The sequence below is a fragment of the Tyto alba genome, unplaced genomic scaffold (assembly GCF_018691265.1).
Source record: "Tyto alba isolate M040663 unplaced genomic scaffold, T.alba_DEE_v4.0 Super-Scaffold_14, whole genome shotgun sequence".
NCBI classification, from domain to species: domain Eukaryota; kingdom Metazoa; phylum Chordata; class Aves; order Strigiformes; family Tytonidae; genus Tyto; species Tyto alba.
Window position 1 is genome coordinate 36,711,781 of NW_024881276.1, and position 21,021 is coordinate 36,732,801.

Consider the following 21,021-nt stretch of genomic DNA (forward strand, 5'->3'; position numbering starts at 1 on the left):
CTTCGCTACAATTAGCTTTCTCACTGAAATTAGGGGAACCATCCATAAAAATATGAGCAAGTATGCAGAACTTTGTTGAGTATGGGAGCCTTGAAAACAAAGATACCTGTAGCAGATGCTGATTTTAATTATCTAAACATAAAAAATAATGCAGTAAAACTCCTATACTTTATTGATGCCTTTTGAGATGATCTAAACAAGTAACGTATAATATTAAGATGAACCAAAATACCCATCAATATGTCACTGTCTACCTCAGATCATTATCTTATGCTGGTATCTACTGATAACTTGTAGCAATTTCAAATAAATAGTCAAGTGGCTACTACTATATATGTGTGGGGGTTCTCCTGACAAATTAACTTCTTATCTACCTGGCAAAAAGTTACTTTCACCATGAATAGTGCCTACTTGTTTCTCTGAACTTCCTCCCCATCTGTCCACTTTCATCTGTCTTCAGTGGTATCAGCAATCTTTCTTGTTCAGGAAATACATGGATGTCTCTATGCTTAACAAAGAGCTTGGGATGCCCCAACAATCCAAATAAATAAGCATAAAGTACTGCTTTGCTTTCAAAAGATGTGACAACATACTAGAAGTACCTAATAATGAAAATGAATGTAGCACTTGTATACATTGTCAGTCACAATGTTAATCCTAATATTTAAGCATTTGTAAACCAAACTCATCATAGGAAATAACATATTTGCCAAACATGACTTTCTACCACAGGACTATTTCATTCAAACCTCCTTTCATGATTCGCATTCTGGAAACATTTTTTTTTTTTTTTTTTTTTTAGTGTAAAAGAACAACTATGCATCTCAGACTGGTTTCTAATCTATATAATTTCTTTATTTTGGAAACTCCTCTCAAAAAGTCGGTTTGAGTCAATGTCATGTGACCAAGCCCCCTATTTACTTTTGATATTAGGGAGTTACTTACCAATAGTAACTCCTATTCTACAGGTGTATGGTCCACTCTCAGCTACTCTGTAGACACTATAGCTTGTGTGTATGCACAGACACATATGTAGTCAAAGAACCCTTGTGAAAATACTGCTTGGCAGTGAAACGCATGTATTACTCAAGAGTCTTGAGTACTGTGTATGACAGAGTAAATGCTTCACCTCTCTCACACCCTTTCTCTCTCTCATGAAGCCCTCCTTGGAATTTGGATCTGGAGCAGAGGACATAGGAGAGACTAGTATGGATCTGTGGGTGTTATAAAAAAGTTAGAGTAGTTAGCTGATAATTAATCCCTTTTTTATTCTGCATGTGGCATCATCCCCACAGTACTGTAAGAAACTGCTACCAACAGAATACTCACTTCTGGAGAGGAAGGATAATTGATAAATTGCCGCAAATTAAGAACTCTGTTCTTCAAGAAACAAGATTCTGCTCCTCATATCAAGTTGTGCAATGTAAATCATAAAGCTTGCAAAAGTGTTTAAGCAACAACCATACAAGTTTCAAGTAAGGTCATATTGTGAGTTCCTAGAGGTACTGTTCACATACAATGCTTAACAAGAGGCATCTGCCTGTTGGCAATATACTCTGATGTGACTACCTTGTCCACCTACAGTCTGAGTCAAGCTGGATCAGTGATATTTTTCCCCTAAAAGTTACAAATTGCTTATCTGAATTCTTAAACATCTCAGGTCACTCAAAGTAGTAAATAATGTGTACTACAACTAGGAAAATACATAGCTTTGCCTTTCCAGGATATGTGAGAAAAAAAAAAAAATTATTTGGCATAAACTGATTTAGGTAAAAATCCAGCAAAATTTTTATATGATATCTGGGTCCAAATTCAAGCCCTGCATTGTTTTCTGAATTAAAGTATTTAGTAGGATGAACACTGGGATTTCAAATGCTGGGTTTGTTCCAGTTAAAGAAAAAGTTGCAAAATGAAACATCCATTTGCTATTTAACATAACTCAAAACTGTGTAATGGCCATGAGAAAGAAAGTTGCAACATTCACAAAATAACCTGTGACACAAAATAAAAACAATGAAAGGAAATCCTGTTCTCAACATGCTTTAGACCCATTTTGAAGATAACAGATTTGTAAGTAGTTAGACATGGATTAAAATTAAATTATGAAGAAATTTTGAAGTCTGGTATCGATGAGGTATTATCTATTTAATTATCTGGGCATTTCTTTAACACATACTGTGCACAGATATTTTAAACATATATATTTTAAAATATTCTCTCCAGAAACTTCTTCATATAAACAGTTACTTTAAAACCAGAATTTTCTTGGACCTTCCTGCAGAAACTGACACAAAAATACATCCGAATGGCAAAGGCTTTAGACATATCATAAAATTCCTTTTATATTTGATAGAGTCCCTTCAATTGTTCTCTGATATTTTTTAGTCCACAGTATTCTAGCTTGTGTTTGATCATTTTTAGAGGCCTCTCAACCCCTGACTTTATATATTTTCAACTTCTTGTTTTTTCTGTGTATTGAACAAAGTTTTATTTTTTTAGCTTAATTGCATTTGCCTACTCTCCATTTAATTCTCACTTTGAGTATATTCTGAGTGCAGGTTCCCTAGGTATCTCCCCAGCATCACTTAGAACACAAGGTCACAGGTTGCCCAGGTACCAGCAATCCTTGCTGGGCACACCAATGTTTACCAAAGGAAGGGTTCTCTAAAACTCCTTCTGCCCTGGGAATAATCTCACAAAAGAGCTATAAAGATACTATATTTTGGAAACTTTGTTCCTTTCCAAATTAAATATTGGGTTGATTAAAATCCAATAGTCAAAAATTTTGGCCTTTTTTATAGGTTGTTATATGTTTTAACAGTCTGTCAGACATTTCTGAGTTACTCTTGAAATAGACACCAACCTTCATGGATCAAATGGCAACCCCTTACCAGTCTTGACTTCCAAAAGTCTTTGCAGTGTCAGCCAAGACATGTAAATGTGTTCTCTTTCATCTAATTGGATATAATTTTCATCATTACTGCTCTTTCCTCCTCTTTTATATAACATTTCCACATGCAGAATTTGTTAACATTTAAGCAAATTTTCACAGCTTCCCTATTCCTCCTTCCCCCAAGTCTATAGGAATCATGATGCAATAGCAGAACTCTAAGCAACAGATGCTAATCCCATAGTTTAATGCACTACCAGAAAGTAATCAGATATTATGATGATAAGAGCAGTATAATAACCTATATGGAATAAAGTTTTTTCATTGTTCACTGTTATCTTCTCTCCTAATATGGATTTCTGTGCTTTGAGGGCACTTATTTCCCAGGAGTACATCTATGGTGTACCATTTAAATGACAGCATGGTTAACATGAATTCTTTCACTCTGTATAATCAAGTCTTTTATACTGATAATATTGTACAACTTTTAGGAATACTTAATTGTCATTCAAATACTTAACCATACATAATACCTACTGTTTACTTTAACATAAGGTTTCATTAATCTCCTTGTTAGTGTTAAAATGTGTGTAAAAAAAAAAAAAAATTATAATCCATGTCATATGTATTACATAATTTATCATCGCCAAAATATTTTATTTGGATTAGACCCATCCAATTTCTCCTTCTTATTTCAATTTACCTTTTCCATTTGGAATATAATCTAATCTAAACACTTTCTTATTCATTTTCTCTGTTCTCTCTTTAAAATGTCAAATTAACTCAATTGTCAAGATTTCTATCAATTTTTAACTTCTGCTGATATCAGTCCCTAAAGAGTCCTAATTCCTAACTGAAGTACAAACATTGAAACTTCAGCAGATGTATAATAAAAAACATTTGTGTTTTGCTGAATCAAGATATCAGATGATAAAATTTTATTGTAATTAGTAATATTTTATCTATATCCTACATGTAAAATTCTATTTTTTTAAAATAAATGTGAAAATCTAGGTATTTTATAATTGCTTGTAAAAGAAGAATTTTATTTGATTTTATTCAAAATTGTGCTTTTCACAGCGTAGCTTGTGATTACTGTTTTTTTTTTTTTTTTTTTCCTAGAGGAATGAGCAGGATCAGGAGCAGTACAGTCAAAATAAATTTGTATGGAGAAACATTAGAAAATGCAATGCTCCATAAAGTATATTTTATTCAGTTTAAAGATAAAATTCAATCATTCAAGTGCATAGGAGGATATTAATCCTGCTTAAAATGCAAAAGTTAACATACCTAACTATAATGTTGCTAATGATATTTTCATAATGTTGCCATTATAACTACGTGCATTATTAGTACAGGCTTATAGCCAAATCTATTGGTTAATTTATTGAGCCTCCAAGTAACACTTCTGACCTTCACTGTTAGTAGATTTCCTAATTCAATATTTTTTGTCAATGTTGTTTTTTTAAATTATAATTGTTTTTATATGATTTGTCTAAATGAATGCACATGAACTGTAGCCTAGAATGATAGTTTCTGTACATGTGAATAGGACATGAAGAATGATACACAATACTTCACAATAAAACAAATCTAAACTCTTAATTTATACTTATGAAAACACTGGGACTACTCATATGAATAAGTACCTTCACTGATTCGCAAGAGGATGCTCAGGCCTTGTGAAGAATGGTAGGAGAGGAGGGAGCTGTTTGGTGAAGTACATTAAACATATGGATCTTCACATGCCTTTCCTATCCTTTGCAGCTAAGAGATGCTCATAGAGAACATCACTTTCTTCTTGCTACTCACTAAAAAGGCAAGGCTGGTGTTATAATAGGAGCAGGTTTTCAACTCTTCAGCAAGACTTGGAAACAAAATATGGAGTTGCTTCCCTACAAAGAACTCACCAAGCCTCTGCACCATCTAAACAACAGCAAAAAGAAACCAACCTGCCACAGCCTTCCTTCAAAAAAGTTTTTTTCAGTCCTTTTTTCAGATGGGGTAAAAGAGATCACCATAGTCTTCAGGGCACAGGTACAATGGTATTAATGGACAGCCATGATCAGAAAAATAAAATATAGACTTTCAAATGCTACTAAGATTTAACAAGAGCTGTGACTGTTTATAGACTTTGGCAACTCACCTGCTTGCTTAGTTGTCAGGTGTGGAAACTTGGCATTTAAATCCAGGTGTTAGGTCCTGAAAATGTTCACAAACTAAGATGGACAGAAAGTATGTATTTGTGTGAGACAGACAGGGATGGGGAGTAGGAGGGTATGGCCTAACCATGTTTGACACTTTTTTTAAATTGCCATGGCTACATTTTTTCAATATGAAACAGCAGAGCTAACGTTTTAAAGATTCACTACAAGTGATTATGGGAGTATGAACTAACTTGCTGATAAAATTCCAGGGAAGAAGAAATCTACTGTTCCTTTTCAACAGTGCTATTAAAATGGTGGTTTAGTTGACTTTTGAGCTAAATATCAACACCATCAAACCCTGAGCACCTAGAACTGCTATCTCCTTTCCAAAGAGAGTGACACCATCATCTGCATAAACATAAGTCTGAAGTGGGAGTGCAAACAGGACTCACTACGAACCATTAAGCCTTTTTTTTTGTATACTGCTTAAGGGCAAAACATAGTAATACTGTATGCTAGAAACAGCAAAAGCAATTCAGAATCTGCCCCACAGGAAGAAACACTTATTAAAAATATGTCTTTTTGGTACAGTTTGAAATGTATAATTTGTTTTAAAAACACTGAGCACAATATAAATGCAGATTGTGCAAGGCTCTACTAACCAAAAAGCCTAGTCACGGCGTTATGACAGCTTTATGACATCTAACCATCATAGCAAGTGAAAACATGGAAGAGATGGCAGGTGGGAAGAAGTACTTGATATTCAAGGGAAAATATTAATGGATGTGTCTAAAATGTAACTACCTTTTAACGTGTCATGCTTAGGAATATTTGCATAATATTATCTTTTAAATTGCAGTGTGTACATATTAATTTTACAGTGTCACCCCCAGTAAGTCTGGCATGTGTACATTCAATGGGCCCAATCTAGCACACTTGCATCTCTCTATCACAGATATTCGGAGTCTCAGTTGAGGAAGTCGCTCAAAAGCAGGACAACTTAAACAGACATGATGAAACATCGGTTTGTGGAGAAAAACTAAAAGCCTCCAAATAAATCATGTCATTGAAAACTGCCCTGCAATGTGAAGGGGTGCTCCAAGGTACCCTCCATCCTTTCCTCTCATATATTCTTTCTTAAGATATTCTTCTTCCTCTGGATGATGCCTGTTATATATGCACTAGAGGTCCATATATAAATATATACATACTAAAAGTCCATGATCAACATGCAAAACAGCTGAAAAGGAAGGTGAACAGAACAATTTAGAAATAGGAGAAAGGAGTTTAAAAACAAACAGAAACACAATGATGAAGAATTATGAAGAAAAGCATATGCTCCATATATGTCCTTAGTGTTACATACTTCCTCTTCTATTCTGCACTCCCCAGTTTTCCCAAATAAGGACATCATGATATGTGAAATGTTGGCTTTATTTTTTTTTTTCTGTTTTAAAAAGATTATGCATCTTATTCAGTAGAAATAGATCAAAAAACCCACAAAGTTGTATGTGTCTGATCTCGTTATCAGCATGAATAAAGTATTTTCTATTAGATGGTGACATTTTGAAATTTAGTTTTATGCCCATCTGCAGTGGAAAGCAGGAATTGCAACACAGATCCTGTGAGCCCAGGCTGACAAATATGTGATATTTTTCTTGTACTACATGAAACATCATTAAAAGCAACAACACCTTGCAACAGCTAAGGTTTCTATTCTTTTTACTCTTAAAAACATGAAGAATACATTACAATCACAGAGTCTCAAGGAGACTGACATACCTATGAGCATGCATTCAAGCACCGTCATTTTCTAGCAGGCCCCTGCTACAGTCTTCAGAGTGATACATGGGGAACAGATTTAGACCTGTAAATCTGCCATTTCCTAGCTTTCATATGTTTCACTTTGTAATACAAGTAACTTCCTTAGAACATAATTTCTTTAAGGTATAGTTTCCATTCAAGATGAACTGGTTGTGCATGCACAAAGCTTTTTGTTTTGTTTTGTTTTAAAACACTCGTGAGCTAATAGGATACAAAACTTAAAACATATTACTGTCTTAAAACAGAATTGGCACACAAAACTGTATAATTTAATTTCTTTAATTTATTATAGCTGCCTGGTGTTTCCAGCAGGGCAGTTGTAAAAAAGGTTGGAAAATATTTTAATTCATTTTAGTAAACCTTTCTACAATTGTCTTCCTCATTATTTGCTTAGTTGCATTACAGTAGATCCAAAACCAAATTTGTCAATAGTGTGTAAAAACTATCCCCAGAGAGAATTAGAAAAATAAAACTGTTGAAAAATCACAAGATAATTGTAGAACAGCTGTTCATTTTTGCTATATATTAGGAAAATTAAGCAAATAACCTCAGACATAAAAGATATCGTAATAAAAATAACTTCCTGAAGATATCAGTTCAAGCTACAAAATAATACTGCTGGTATATTTAGATTAAATTTCCCTTAAATGTTCCAGGAAAAACTACTTAAAACTAAGCTTTTGGACATATGACAGTTTTTAAGATACTGTAAAACGCAAAGCAAGTTAGTATCTCATCCAGATATTCATTTTGAGAAAATGCCAAAGCCACAATAGTTACAGCTCTACTGTTCCAAGATGAGGCTTGTAGTTCACAGCCCCTGTAATTTCTGACATATTACTGTCTGGAGATATTTGAGAAAAAAATATTTCACATACACTATTCTATTCTTACATTTCTGAACAACTTTGAAAAGTAAATTTGAAGCTCTACAGAATCAGATTGGTGAGATGTTTCTTCTGAAATACTCACATAATCTACTTCAGGTAACCAATAATTTATGTTTCATTTAGCATTTCCTTATGAAAGCAAGAAAATGTAGAATGAATAACAAAGGCATAATAGGCAATTGCCTTAAATACTTGCTTTAAAATTGTTTAGATTTAGAATAATTAGGTATGAAAGTATTTTTTCAGGCTTCCTTCTCCTTGTAGTAACAATCATAAGAATATTGCATAAATGATGAGATTTAAGGAAGAAAAAAAGGACTTGATTCTTACTTATGAGTCTTGGATATTCTTGCTTTCATAAACACTGTTAGAAATACCCAAGAATCTAGAGTTAGAACAAGTCTTTGAAAACATCTTCTGTAACTAAGGCTACAAAGCTAAAGAGAGTGTGAAAGGAGGAGTCCTTTCATACTCACATCCAACAGCTGAAGCATTAACGAAATTATCAAACTTTGCAAGATGGATGTCAGGAGAAAAGAGTTGCCAAGTGTGTCTAGAGCCTGACCCTGCAAGTGGCCTCCTGCGCTTGTATGAAGATCTGTCAAAGTCTGCCTTGTCTGAAAATAAGGGCTTTCTCTGTCTGGATGTAGCTCCAAGACTGGAGACTATATAAATATATGCTAACAACTTAGTATGTGAGCCTTGCACAAAGAGTATTAAAAATATTTTAATCGGTTAGTTAGCCTGAGGCTCTATATGATTAGACTTTCCTAGGTCTACAGACATCGCACAAAAAGAGACACTGTATATTCCACACACTAGAACCTATTGTTCCAAGGCCTGTATTTCATTTCAGAAGATCACAAAAAATCCTATTTTTGTTTAAGAAATATGAAGAGAAAGCTTAGTGGCAGAGTTACTTAAAGGGAGACAGGGGTTTGGATCCTGACTTCTTGAATATACACAGTTGTCCGGGACCACAGTTCTGATCCTCTAATGAAAGCTGGATTTCCTTTCTCGAATTGGCTCTCGAGGGCTGTAGCATTCACTGCTTTTATTCTTCAGGGGCCGCTCCTCTTCCTGCCAAGGTGAGATCTGCACAGGAGGGGCTTGATGCACTGTTACTAAAGTTACGTTTTAACTGTGTGGGCACAGCATCTGACCAAGCACGTACAAAGTGTGTGATCAAAGTGAGGGAGAATTTCTGATGATAACCTCCTGCTGGGAAAAGGCAGATATATGTGCTATCAGCCTGAAGAAAGTCAGACCAGAGTAACAAAAACCTTGAAGAAGTTTGACATCCAAGTCACCCATTGGGTTTAGCATAGCTGACCAGTAGTTATTACTACATAGGGAGGGATAATGGGAGTGAATTTAGGACTAGTTAAATAAAAATACCACAAATGAAAAAAATTTATAGACAGAGTTAATGGGAGTTCTGGGGTCTGTCATTCCTGACATAAACTGAAGAGAAATACCCTCTTAGCAAACCAAAATGCCATGTTAGTTACAGTGAGATCCACAAGCAATTTTTTCATAATTGTATTAAGCTCCTTCATATTCATGCACACCCAAGCTGAAAAAGAAACAGCCCATCTAACAAATTACTTCATTTAAGGCCTCTCTCAAAATGTACACATTCATGTATTTTTGTCATCAATTAAAGCAAAGGGCCCAGAAGAGCAATTATTTACTGCTGGACATTATGAGAAATATACCCAAATTAATTTATTTTCAATAGTGAAAACTATTAGCACATGAATGACATTGCATTCTTTTAATAACAATACTGCCTTTTAGAGGACATCTTGCACTCACCCAGAGATACATGGAATTCTGAATATGGATGCATGCAAACCCCAATGCTTAGTTGAGAATCTGCTTTTGTTTTTCTCCTGGTTGTTAATTATTCAGGGGTAAAATTAAACTATTTCATCTGTAGTGATTCTGCATGCAACTCACTCCTGTGCACAGAAACAAGCCAAAGTTTTATGCCATAAAGGACTTCAAAATAATAACAATATAGAAACTGCCACGTGAGATGAAACCTAAGGCCATTACATCTAGTACTGGATCTCTGAGAGAAGAACCCGGTGTTTCCGAGGAGATTTAAGTGAAACACAGTTAATAGACAGTCATTGTTTTATTTTATTATGGCTTGTATACCTTTTGGCTTATAGTTTGTGAACAGATCTCTATGTATCTGAAACCTGAGTGGAGAGTGATTAGCTGAATCCTGTGGTTTTGTTCAAGCATAACACTAGCAAACAAATTTCCTGTGTGAAAACTTGGAATCCAATTTTCACTCCCAAAGATTGTTCCTTTTAATGTGCTCTGCATCTGCCAGTAACATGGTGTGCTAGAATAGTCCTAACTTGCTAGAATTTCTGAACATTTCGAAGAGGCTGAAAAACTGTTGGAGTACAAAAAACTTCTGAATTAATTTTCATTCCAGTTACCAGAGCTCTTCTGGCATATACTTTAAAGATTTTTTTTTCCCCAAAATGGCTATTGAGAGCTTTTAATATTTCATATAGACCCCAAGATGACACCAATAGCACAAAAGTGCATGAAATTTAGATTTAAAATTAAAAAATTATAAATTAGCATTTTCATGTTGCATTTTCTACGTCCATATAGAAAATATCTGGTCCAAAATCTATGTACTGTACAAAAATTGTATACTAATAACATACCCATACTTTTAGCAGGCTTTCAATGCTTCTGAGAATACCAGTAGGCTTGCAAACTTTAAAATACAGCTTTCTGTCAGAGAGCTAATTATTGTAAGAATTGGTGTTGACCATATCTACAGAAAATTCCATTATCACACAATATTGCAGTAGCAACACAATGCCCCGGTCACTAGGCAATCATTCAGGTTCACAACATGCTACCCCACAAGTATCAGCAGAATAAGGGGCTCATCAAAAACATGAATGATCTTGAAAATACTTTGATTCATCTTTTAAGTCAGTAGAGAGGTATGAAAGGTGTGAAATCACCTCCCATTTCATTACCAGTAGAAAACACCATCATGGTCTTCCATGTTGAGCTGCTCATTGTCTCCTGTACTCAACCAAACCCCTTACCTCATCACAGACATTTTTATAAACTGAGAACCAATTTATTAACGGAAATGTGCAGAATACATACAAAGACATATGATGTCCATGGAACAGAAGTATCTACTGTAGCTCTTTTTTCCTACTTCACAAAGGCTATAATCATCACCATTAAGGACAAAACAGCTGATAAATGAAGCCAGTAAGGAGACCATATATTTCATAACTATGAAACTTCTTTTGGGGGTCTAATCTCAGCCACTGGACTGATTCTCTTAAAAAATGTCATTGACTGACAGGCATATTTTATCCAGAAACATAGACTAGGCAATCTTGAGATGAGTTTGGCTTTATTATTCTAATGAAATAAAATTATTTGTTCTGTTACAGATAGGTTTGGAGAAATCTTACTGAATTATATTGATTTTTGTTTCAGAAAAATGATTAATGATACTTAAAGAAACAAAGACTGTTAAAAAAATGAAAATAAATTTGTTATTTGAGCTACAATGATTTATTTCCACAGATTTCTCATATTGATGAATTAATTAATTATTATTCCAAATCAATCTAAACGTTACAGTTTCATTACAATTTATATCTGAAAGGCAAGTGACATGGCAAGCTCTTCAGGAGACACCTTGATATAAGAAGAAGAATAGAGATTTTCAACAGCCATCTTTTTGCTAGAACTGTTAAAATTCTATTAACAGATTTTATTGTTAATAATTATATCTTTCAATGTTTTGAAAAAAATACTGCAAAAAAATTTCAGGCCTGAGTAATGAACCTTGGATGAATGACTAATTTGGACATGTTGAAGATCCAGAAAAAGAGGGCTCAGACTTGGAAAAAAAAAAAAAAATGCAAATTTTGTTCCTTGATTGCTTGTCACCAAACTTTTAACATGAAATATTTCTGAGAACTCCTCAAGATGAACATCTGAAATCACTAGGTATTGGAAATAGTGGGTTTGAAACAAATTTTCAGAAAAAGATCTGAAGGGAAGAAATTTCTCCCTGGTGAACTGAGATCAAGAAAGTTTTCTAGGTGTTGACAGCACCACAGAAAAAGTCAATGATAAGTTAGAATGGTGAGATGATGAAAAGAGACCACCCCATCTAAAATAAAGTTGAAGTTAACAGTACTGATAAAGTGTTAGAGCTATAGAACATTTCAGCATGAAACAAGAGAAAGAAGTACATAGGAACACCATGGGGTTTTTTACTATTTTGTCTGTTTTTAGTTATTTTAACCAGGGCTAAGATAAGTCTACTAAAAGCACAGGAACTTTAAATCTAAGGCAAACCACATCTGTATACTGTGAACAAAATATTCCATACAAAATAGTATCTTTAATTCATTTTGTCCAACCCTTTCTCTCCCAATAAGGTATCCACTCTGTAGGAAGCATCAGAAAATTATCAAATTGGGTGTAGGCAACATTAAAGCTCTACTGCATGCAAATTAGATTGCACAACTCCCTTATTAAAATCTGTAATAAAAGAGATGTCCAAAAAAGTGTGTTCTGAAAACTGTATCTACAGCATATAACAACAGCCAATCAAACTAGAATTCCACAAGTAAATCATACAAGCCAGCCTACCAACCTATGCACAGTAAAACTGTAAATTGGTGTTTCACCTTGATTTTTTGGTACCCAGCAAACCAGATCATTAACTGCAATTTCATTCATTTCATAACTGCATTTTATTAATTTCAGATCTACAGAAATGGTGTTTATAAATTTCCAAAGCTATCTCCACTTTCCAACAACTACTCTACTGTTATACCATTCCTGTGAAGTTAAAACACTATCTCTGGACTTCTCATCAAACAATCCTGTTCGCAATGCTGACATCCTTGTAGGTAGAGGGAGACTGATAGCACCCAGAAAAAAAGGTCAACTTGTAAGGCGGCTTTGAAAAAACACAAATATCAATGCAAAGCATGACGAAACTAGCACAAAAGGAGAAAAGAAGGGAGAGAAAGAATAAAATTAAGCACATATGGAAAATAAACTCCTTTTCTAATTCTCTGGAAATTTCAACAGATTTTTTTTAAATTAGAAACTGATAACAGCATTTTGAACACAATAGTTTTTGCAAATTTTCTCCAACAGTGCAGAACACCAATCTCTCAGAATTAGTTGCCTAGTGTCTGGAAAACATTTTAATGAAAAAAACTGTGACTATGCATATTTGCTTACCTGGTCAGTTAAACAAAATTCATTGGCCTGAGCAGAATGCGTTTTAAGAGAAAACTGTAAAAGGAAAGAAAACAAAGTTTAATTATTATATATTTCTCTCTCTCATATTTTTTATAACACATTAGTAATGAGTGGTTACTATTATATAGAAATTGCAATCAGCAAAATCATACTAAACAAAAAGCTTCTTACAATCTATCAGGTCACTGTTTTCCCAAAAGTGTCCTGGCTGCATATGAGAAGTACTTTTATAAACAATAGTACTAAACCCAACAGACACACTATACCAAGCTATTCAAAAAGGATTAAAGGTATCCGTTATGTAGTTGGTATCAACTTGTGCGTCTTTTTATTCAAATACAAATGTATAGCTACCATTATTTCAGGATACTCTGATTTACAATATGTCCATTTGGTACAAAAAACACTTGTATATCTTATTAAATGTTCTTCAGGACACTTGAATACATGAAGTTCATTTACTTTTTATAACGTGTCACATAAACACAGTATGAAAAGAACATTATTAAGACTGTAATGTGATTAATATAAATATCAGAAAATGTCAAATGTTAGCCTGCCTGTGGAACTTTTATTTCTTTGATGAGTATGGAATATGCTATAATTGCTAATTTCTTAGTCACACAGTATTATTCCATGGGAACTTCTCCTCATTCCTTGTACAAAGCGACATTCAAAAAGTTCAAGCATTGATGTTTTGTGTTTATTTCATTGCTTAATGATGCTCCAGATGGACTGGAGAGACATTTATGGAGTAGTATTCAAATCCTGACAGGAAAACTGCAGTATTTTGCTATGGTCCATACACTCTAATATTGATTGCTTTGACTGTGTTGCAAACACTGCACAACCCAAGTTTGGCAAATATTTTTGGAGGAATCATTTTTTTCCCAGATGAGTTCCCTGGTTCTAAGAGATCAAGATGAAAATTAAATACTTAATTTGGGTCACATGGGCTCAGTTTTTTTCAGAAGACTCAACATTATACAGCACTTTATACATTCAAGGTACCGCTTACAGTGCTTTCAGTTGGAGTCATAAATACCAAGCACATTGCAAATTAGGTGACAAACCAAGGTTACAAAAATGGGGAACACACAATTGCTGACCATTTCTTAAAACTTGATGCAATGCACTTCATACCTTGATGTGCAAGCTCTGTGGTAAATCAGAGGACTGAATTTTATTCTCCAGGGCTTTAATCAACTTTGTCATGAGATTCATTTTTCTTGACCTGAGATGGTCTCAGTAACCAGATACTTTTCACTTTCTCTTTCTGAACAAGTCTCTCCCTTACTACAAACCAAATTCCCCTTCAGAGATGGCCCATCTGCTCACTGTCTAGATTGAGAACAGTATGAAAAAGAAGCATGTTACCAAGTAGGGAAGGATTTCCACAGTGCATTTGCAGAGGATGGTTACATCAAGCTGCAGAAGCCATGCTAGTACTATTTGACTTTACCACTTTATCACTTCAATAATGTTATAACACAGGTTTTCTTGATAAGTAGATGTCTATTCAGGGTCTTAGGAATGCATAAAATCTTCATAAATTCTGTTAGAAAGCATGATAGCTGCCAACCACAACCACCAATTCCAGTGCTGGAACGTGTAGATGGTCCTCCTTGAGGTCAGGGAAAAACTGACAGCATAACATCCTTTCTGCAAACCAGTATGACAGAAGGGTTGTTTGGTAGCGTTTCACTAAATATTTGTTAACTGCAAGGAAACTGACTAAGGAAACGTCATTTCAATTCTGGGCTCTAGAAATGAAGTCTTATAATGGGAAGCGTCATACAATGTCAACAAAAGACTCTTGAGAAAGACTATGGTAACAGAGAAAGACAGTTCTATCACCTCCTTTCCATTCACCTGAGACAGAAGTTTCTGGCATATGGAACATCATTCCATATATGAGTACTGGCCAACATGCCTTGCATTTTCCAGTAAAAGGGAAGACAGTGACCACGATGTTGAGAATTTTTTGAATGGATAAATAAACAGCAATGAGGAAGGGTACAGACAAACTGCAAACCCTGTCAGATCAGCCCAATTTATTAGCAAACCCTAGTGTGTATGTTGCCAATGAAATACAGTTTTCTCTTGGTTATATTAGCATCCTTCCAATGTAGCCAGACTAGTTTATCTTCATTTAAAAACAGGGATTTGGGTCAAGCACCTTTGAGCTGAAAGGGTCATATCCTCACTATTTCCTTGGCCACCTGCCTGTTTGTGACTTTTGAGAACTTCTATCTCATTTCAGAAAGATTTATCATGGGACTTACCTTCCTAGTCCACACTACATTCCTGTTACTGTGTTTGTATCACTGGACTGATGAAACTGTGCAGGTCACTGTAAATAAAACAGTTTCTCTGCTCAGATCTCATAGCAGGGATGTTTTCAGCAGTTAACAGCAAGAGAATTTGAGCAAATGCAAAAATTCTGAAAAGGTGACAGATGATAGGATAAGGATAAACAGAACAGTGGTCACTGGTTTTGTAAGATTTCCTGTACATAATCCTTTATTCTGAGGTCCTACACAGAGCAGAGTGGAATGAGTTTTACTAGGGAAAAACAAACAAACAAACAAACAAACAACAACAAAAAACCTCCATAAAATATAACCAGAACTTCTACTGACATGTAATCAATTGGACAAACAGTCCAAATGTGTTCACAACAGTGAAAAATTCAGGAGAATACCTGTCTCTCCATGTTTAACTAAAGCCACGTTTGCCTGAGAAAGACTACCACTTCGTGTACTTAAATTCAACAGTGTTGTCGATGAGTGTTCAATTACTTTTTCCTGACAGTACTGTGTGGGAAGCTTTGGAATTGAACTCCAGCCACACCACTTATATCCCACCATCCACAATCACTCATGATTAGACTCCACAATCAAGCACAACAGAGATGGTCCTGATGATTACATTTGTTTAGCACTGCAGAGCAAACTATCTTTCCCTGTTAGACTTTTGTGTAGCCTTTCAGTAACAACATGATATGCACGAAAACTAGCAAGTATAAGTGGGTTAATGACAGACCGGATGCAATTTGCTTATCTTGGCCACATCTTGAAGCTGTGATGGACATCCATCCCTGCTGATGCAGGCATTGTTGCCAGCACTCCTCTACGAGCCAAAATCTCTGAACATATGACTCTGCTCTGGGGAAAAAAGGCACATTTTGCATAAGCAGATCTGCTTCCTTCAGTAATTATGTCACAGCATCTTCCAGAACAAAAAATATTGCTCAGTTCTCCTTAGTCCACTTATCTCTGTATTGCTAAGAGAAAGTAACTTGGATTCTTTACCTTCTAGTGAATCACAAACTGTTATCCTCACACTCACTGAAGGAACAGGCATCATGAAAAGTCTGATGGGGGAAGATGGGACTTTTTAACCTGTGAAAAAGTCCAAGCAGGAAATGAAGCAAGTTTCCCTCCTAGTTTGCAGAGTCTGCAGACATAGTCAGCAACTTCTTGTTTTCAAACCAAGCACATATGATATAAAAAGCATCAAGGTACTGAGACAATTATCATGCAACTCTAAAGACACTATTTTTACAGTCACATTTCACAGGATAAAAATGTTGTTATTCTCTTTTTATCCTTTAAACATTTAATAGTAATCCTATTTTATGTGTATTAATTTTAAATGACTTATAACAAGATTTGCAAAGGTATTGATTTCAATGGGAGGTAAGGGCTAAATATCTTTACATGGAGTCACAGCCTTCATCCTATTAAATCTCTACATTTATTGTCTGCACACAAATCATTATAAAGCAGGCATTATTCAAGAAAGAACTCAATAGCAAGAAAAAAGCCCAATTAAGAAGGAATTCAATGCAATTATGGAAGTTTGGAAGTTGCTTGGGGTTGTGTTTGCCTGCAAATCATTGGGGAAAGATAAAAAGGGAAGAGTTTGTTTCATCCCCACTTCCAAAGTATTATTTTCACTCCAGATTTACATTATTACTTTTCAAAACCTGAAGTATTAGGACTTCTACAAAGTCACAGGTTAGGAACAAAGATGTCATTAACTGGATTTCTGGGGGATCTTTATTTTGCAACACTATAATCAGTGTTGTGGTTAGTCCTATCAATAGCTAAAAGCAACAGACTGGAGTTCTTCTCTATAGCTGTCAGATTTTTGTAGATAATTAAACTGGCTTTTCTGACCCTAGTCTTGTAGATGTTAAAGTCAGGTCAGCACAAATAATGCTGGAACGTACATTTTAATGCCTAAATTTCTTCCCTCCAATTCCATATCCATTTATGAGAAAAAAGGAAAAGAAATAAGAACTGAAAGCAAACAGAAGTGGACAATGGCTAAATAAAGTAAGGATTTTCTTAAGAACTAAAAAGTGTTTTATTTTATCATTATAGACGCAAGTCTTTCCATAAAAAATGGCACTTTAAATCTTCCAGAAAACAATATAAAGTCAACAGATAATATATATCTATCAGTCTATATGCCTGCCTAAGGGGCACTGAAAAAGTTGGAGAGACAGGGAGAATCACAGTTGAATAGTTTTGTGATAGCATCAAGGCATTTCAGGACAGCAAATATGTCACTGTACAGTGTTTTTATTGCCTTTTAAGGTATAATGCCATGATAGGATTGATATACCTTCTTACACCAGCAAAATATTTGGTTGGTTACAAGCACAATGATGAATGTGTCCAGTGAACTTTGGGAGCTGCAGACTCCTGCCTTCCAGTGTACAACTGTTTTTACACCCATGTCAACTACCCACAGCTCTCCGTCTTGGAATCTGGTTTCCGTTCTCAAAGTGGATTCAGATATATCATGACACATTATTCTTGGGGGAGGTGTGTGTGTGTGGAGATGTTAATTTTCTGAGTTTTTATCTGTAACACTTTCCTAGAAAGCAACCAGTTGAACCAAACAAGGGTTCCCAGGGCAACCCCAATTCTCTTAAGACACTGCTGGATCTACTCAGCATGGAGTGACACAAGGCAGAGATACTGGTTTCTCCAACTCAGCCCCGCTGGGAGGCATAGCTGCCTGTGCAGACACTGCCAAGACTGAAGGAAAGGTCCACAGTTTAGACTATATCCACACCTTAGACTGGCTGTCCCAATTACTTGTCCCATGAAGTAGAAACATGGCAGAATAAAGTGGAGGATGCTTAGTCCTTGCAATGACTGGGGTGAGGCTGGAGCTGAACACTACAAATAGTTAGAGGAGACTCCAGCTAGGTGGCTGTAGAGATAGCCCTCACTGTGGCAGCACCTGAGTGCCTAGGAGAGACCACTACCACCCCAACACTGAAGTCCTATCTAAATGGATTCATTTTGATCAATGCACAAAGGTCTGGTAGACTTATTCACACTGCTTACATTAAAAGTAATGCAAACAACATGTAAGAGCTTGCACTATTCAGCAGAACACACTCCTACCCTCACAACTCAATGACAGCACGTTTGTTAAACAAGACTGGTTCTGACCCCATTATGCAGCTAAAACAAAATGAAGTTATATTACACGGCACATAACTTGACAGTATAAAGCAATCTAAACAAGTGTTAACTCAAATAAAATTATATGAATTTTTTAAAAACAAAAATATGTATTTCAGGAGGAGAAGGCAACTAATATTGGAGATGGTGAGTAATAAATACATGCATAAATAGCCAAAAGAATCCTCTAAATTTTATTGAAAATGTTGGAGTTCTTTGAATTTTATGTTTTAAAAAATTCCCTTTTATGTAATGTGTATTTCCAGCTGAACAGGTTTAATCTGAAAAAAACTAAGAAGTCATATTTAATGCAAAAACCCCCAAAGTTGTTATCTACCAGTACCTCAGATACCACTAAAACCAAACTGGAGATTTTTGTGAGGACAAAAGGTGTTCATGGTATTTTCTGCATTTAAAGTACATAAGTACAACTAGAACCAATCTTTCCTTCTCATATGTTTGTGTAAATAAACACAAACTATTTAGAGGGATTTTTTTGATATGGACTTTTAATTTCTTTATAATTTTTGTTTTGTGGGCAGTTCTGTCTCAGAAACATAATACAGAAAATGAAACAAACACTTTATTAAATGAATTTAACTTCTTCAAGGTTCTTGCAAATGCTGACTGACTTGGGGGTTAGAACACTTCTTTCCCCAGCAAGATCCATTCTACTTTGTAAGGCTTCAAGTTCACTTCAGTTCTCAAATGAGGGGTGAAATAAGACTCAAATATTGACTCTGCTAATTGTAGTCAGATTACTACAACAATATGCAAGCAATGACCAATTTATCAAAACAAAGCTTACATAACTCTTTTATTAGCAGTAGTTTCACTCACTGCTAAAAAAGACAAAGCCTTTAAATAAAAGTATTTTTTCTCCTAAAGTACTTAAAACAGGATTAATTTTTATATACTTACGAGGGGTTGGATTGCGCTGTAAACCCATTATAGTGACAAAAGACAGAAGTAAAAGCTCCACTGAATCTAGAGGCAGAGCAGAAGTCACAGTCACTGACACCCTGAAGCTCACTCCCCACAACAACTACTTTGTGGGGCACCTGGAGCAGATCTACAGCCAGGTGACCATCCTGGGAATCACCCAATAAGCCTCTTTATTTCCCTTCAATAGGCAAACAGCAAACAGCAGACTTCTGCTTTGCTATTGCTCCCTGCAGCTTCGTTGCAAGGCTCCAAAGTATCTCTCTGCAGAGATGAAACCCCACATCCACACTTGGAGGCCCACAATAGGCAAAGACATCCTACATACCTGTTCCAGACCCACACTTAGGGACAAGTACAACATGGTGCTTCACCTCCTGTTTTGCTGAATGACTGTGAATGCCGCTGTTTGTAAAAAACTTACCATGACACTCACACGCCCCTGTTAGGAGCTGTTTTATATGCCAGATCATTCAAACTCAGTGATATGCTACACTTACAATCCATGCAGCCAAAGCTGAATGAATTGTTGAATACAAAATACTACACAGAAGTAATAGTTCACAAACTGATCTGAGATACCTCACTATAGGTGCAGAGCAACTCCACTGGATCATAAAACAGAAAAAAATCACTCCCTGCTCATCCCTGGCTCATTACATTACCTTTTTTTTTTGATTTAAAAAACAAAACAAAACAAAGCAAAACCATCAAACAAACAAAACAACCGAAACAAAACAGTAATCATTACATGAGTTATTTATCTGGTAGAATAACTTATTTAAGATTTTTGGCAATATTTCAATTAATCTTTGTAATTTGTTTTGTAACATTTTTTAATATACCACATGAATAGAAAAACTGCATTTCAAAGAAGTGCAAAGCCACAAGTTACGTAACAATGGCTGCAAAGTGGAATCCATTTTAACTCATAATAGGTATAATTAGCACAATAGAAATTAATCATGTTAAATTTTAGTGCATCTTTAAATTGTTCCAGATGCTTTATGCTTTCAATATTTCATTTATATTTACTTAAATTCTTATTAAACAAGGTTTGTACAGGAACAGTACATAGACCTGACAGCTAAACACCAAATTGCTCAATTTTTTTTAATAGTGCGACTAAACAGAAGAAAATTAGATTCTGCTCACTGCTCACTCCCTCAAACAAACCAAACAAAACCCTCAGCTAACAAACCTATCCAAATACAGTGCTATACAGGAGGTGAGATGAGATGAAATGTAGCTCTGTTCTTCGTTTTTTTTTCCTATGAAACTGCATGGTCTTAACAAAGTAAAGAAAATGAGTACAAAGTGAAGTAAAAACTCTAATCCTTGAGATCCTCAAAGATAGTGTTCTATGAATATTTTGTCTTCCAAATCCAGTCCAAAACTCTCTGTGCTTACACTTCACCCTAAAGGTTATTCTCTATCTTAAAATTTTGGTATCTGTTCCTAGATAACTTCTGGTTCATCCTTCCCAGTACAGCTTCAGTATTCCCACTACTTTCCCTTTTGTTGACTATCTCATCCCTAAGCAT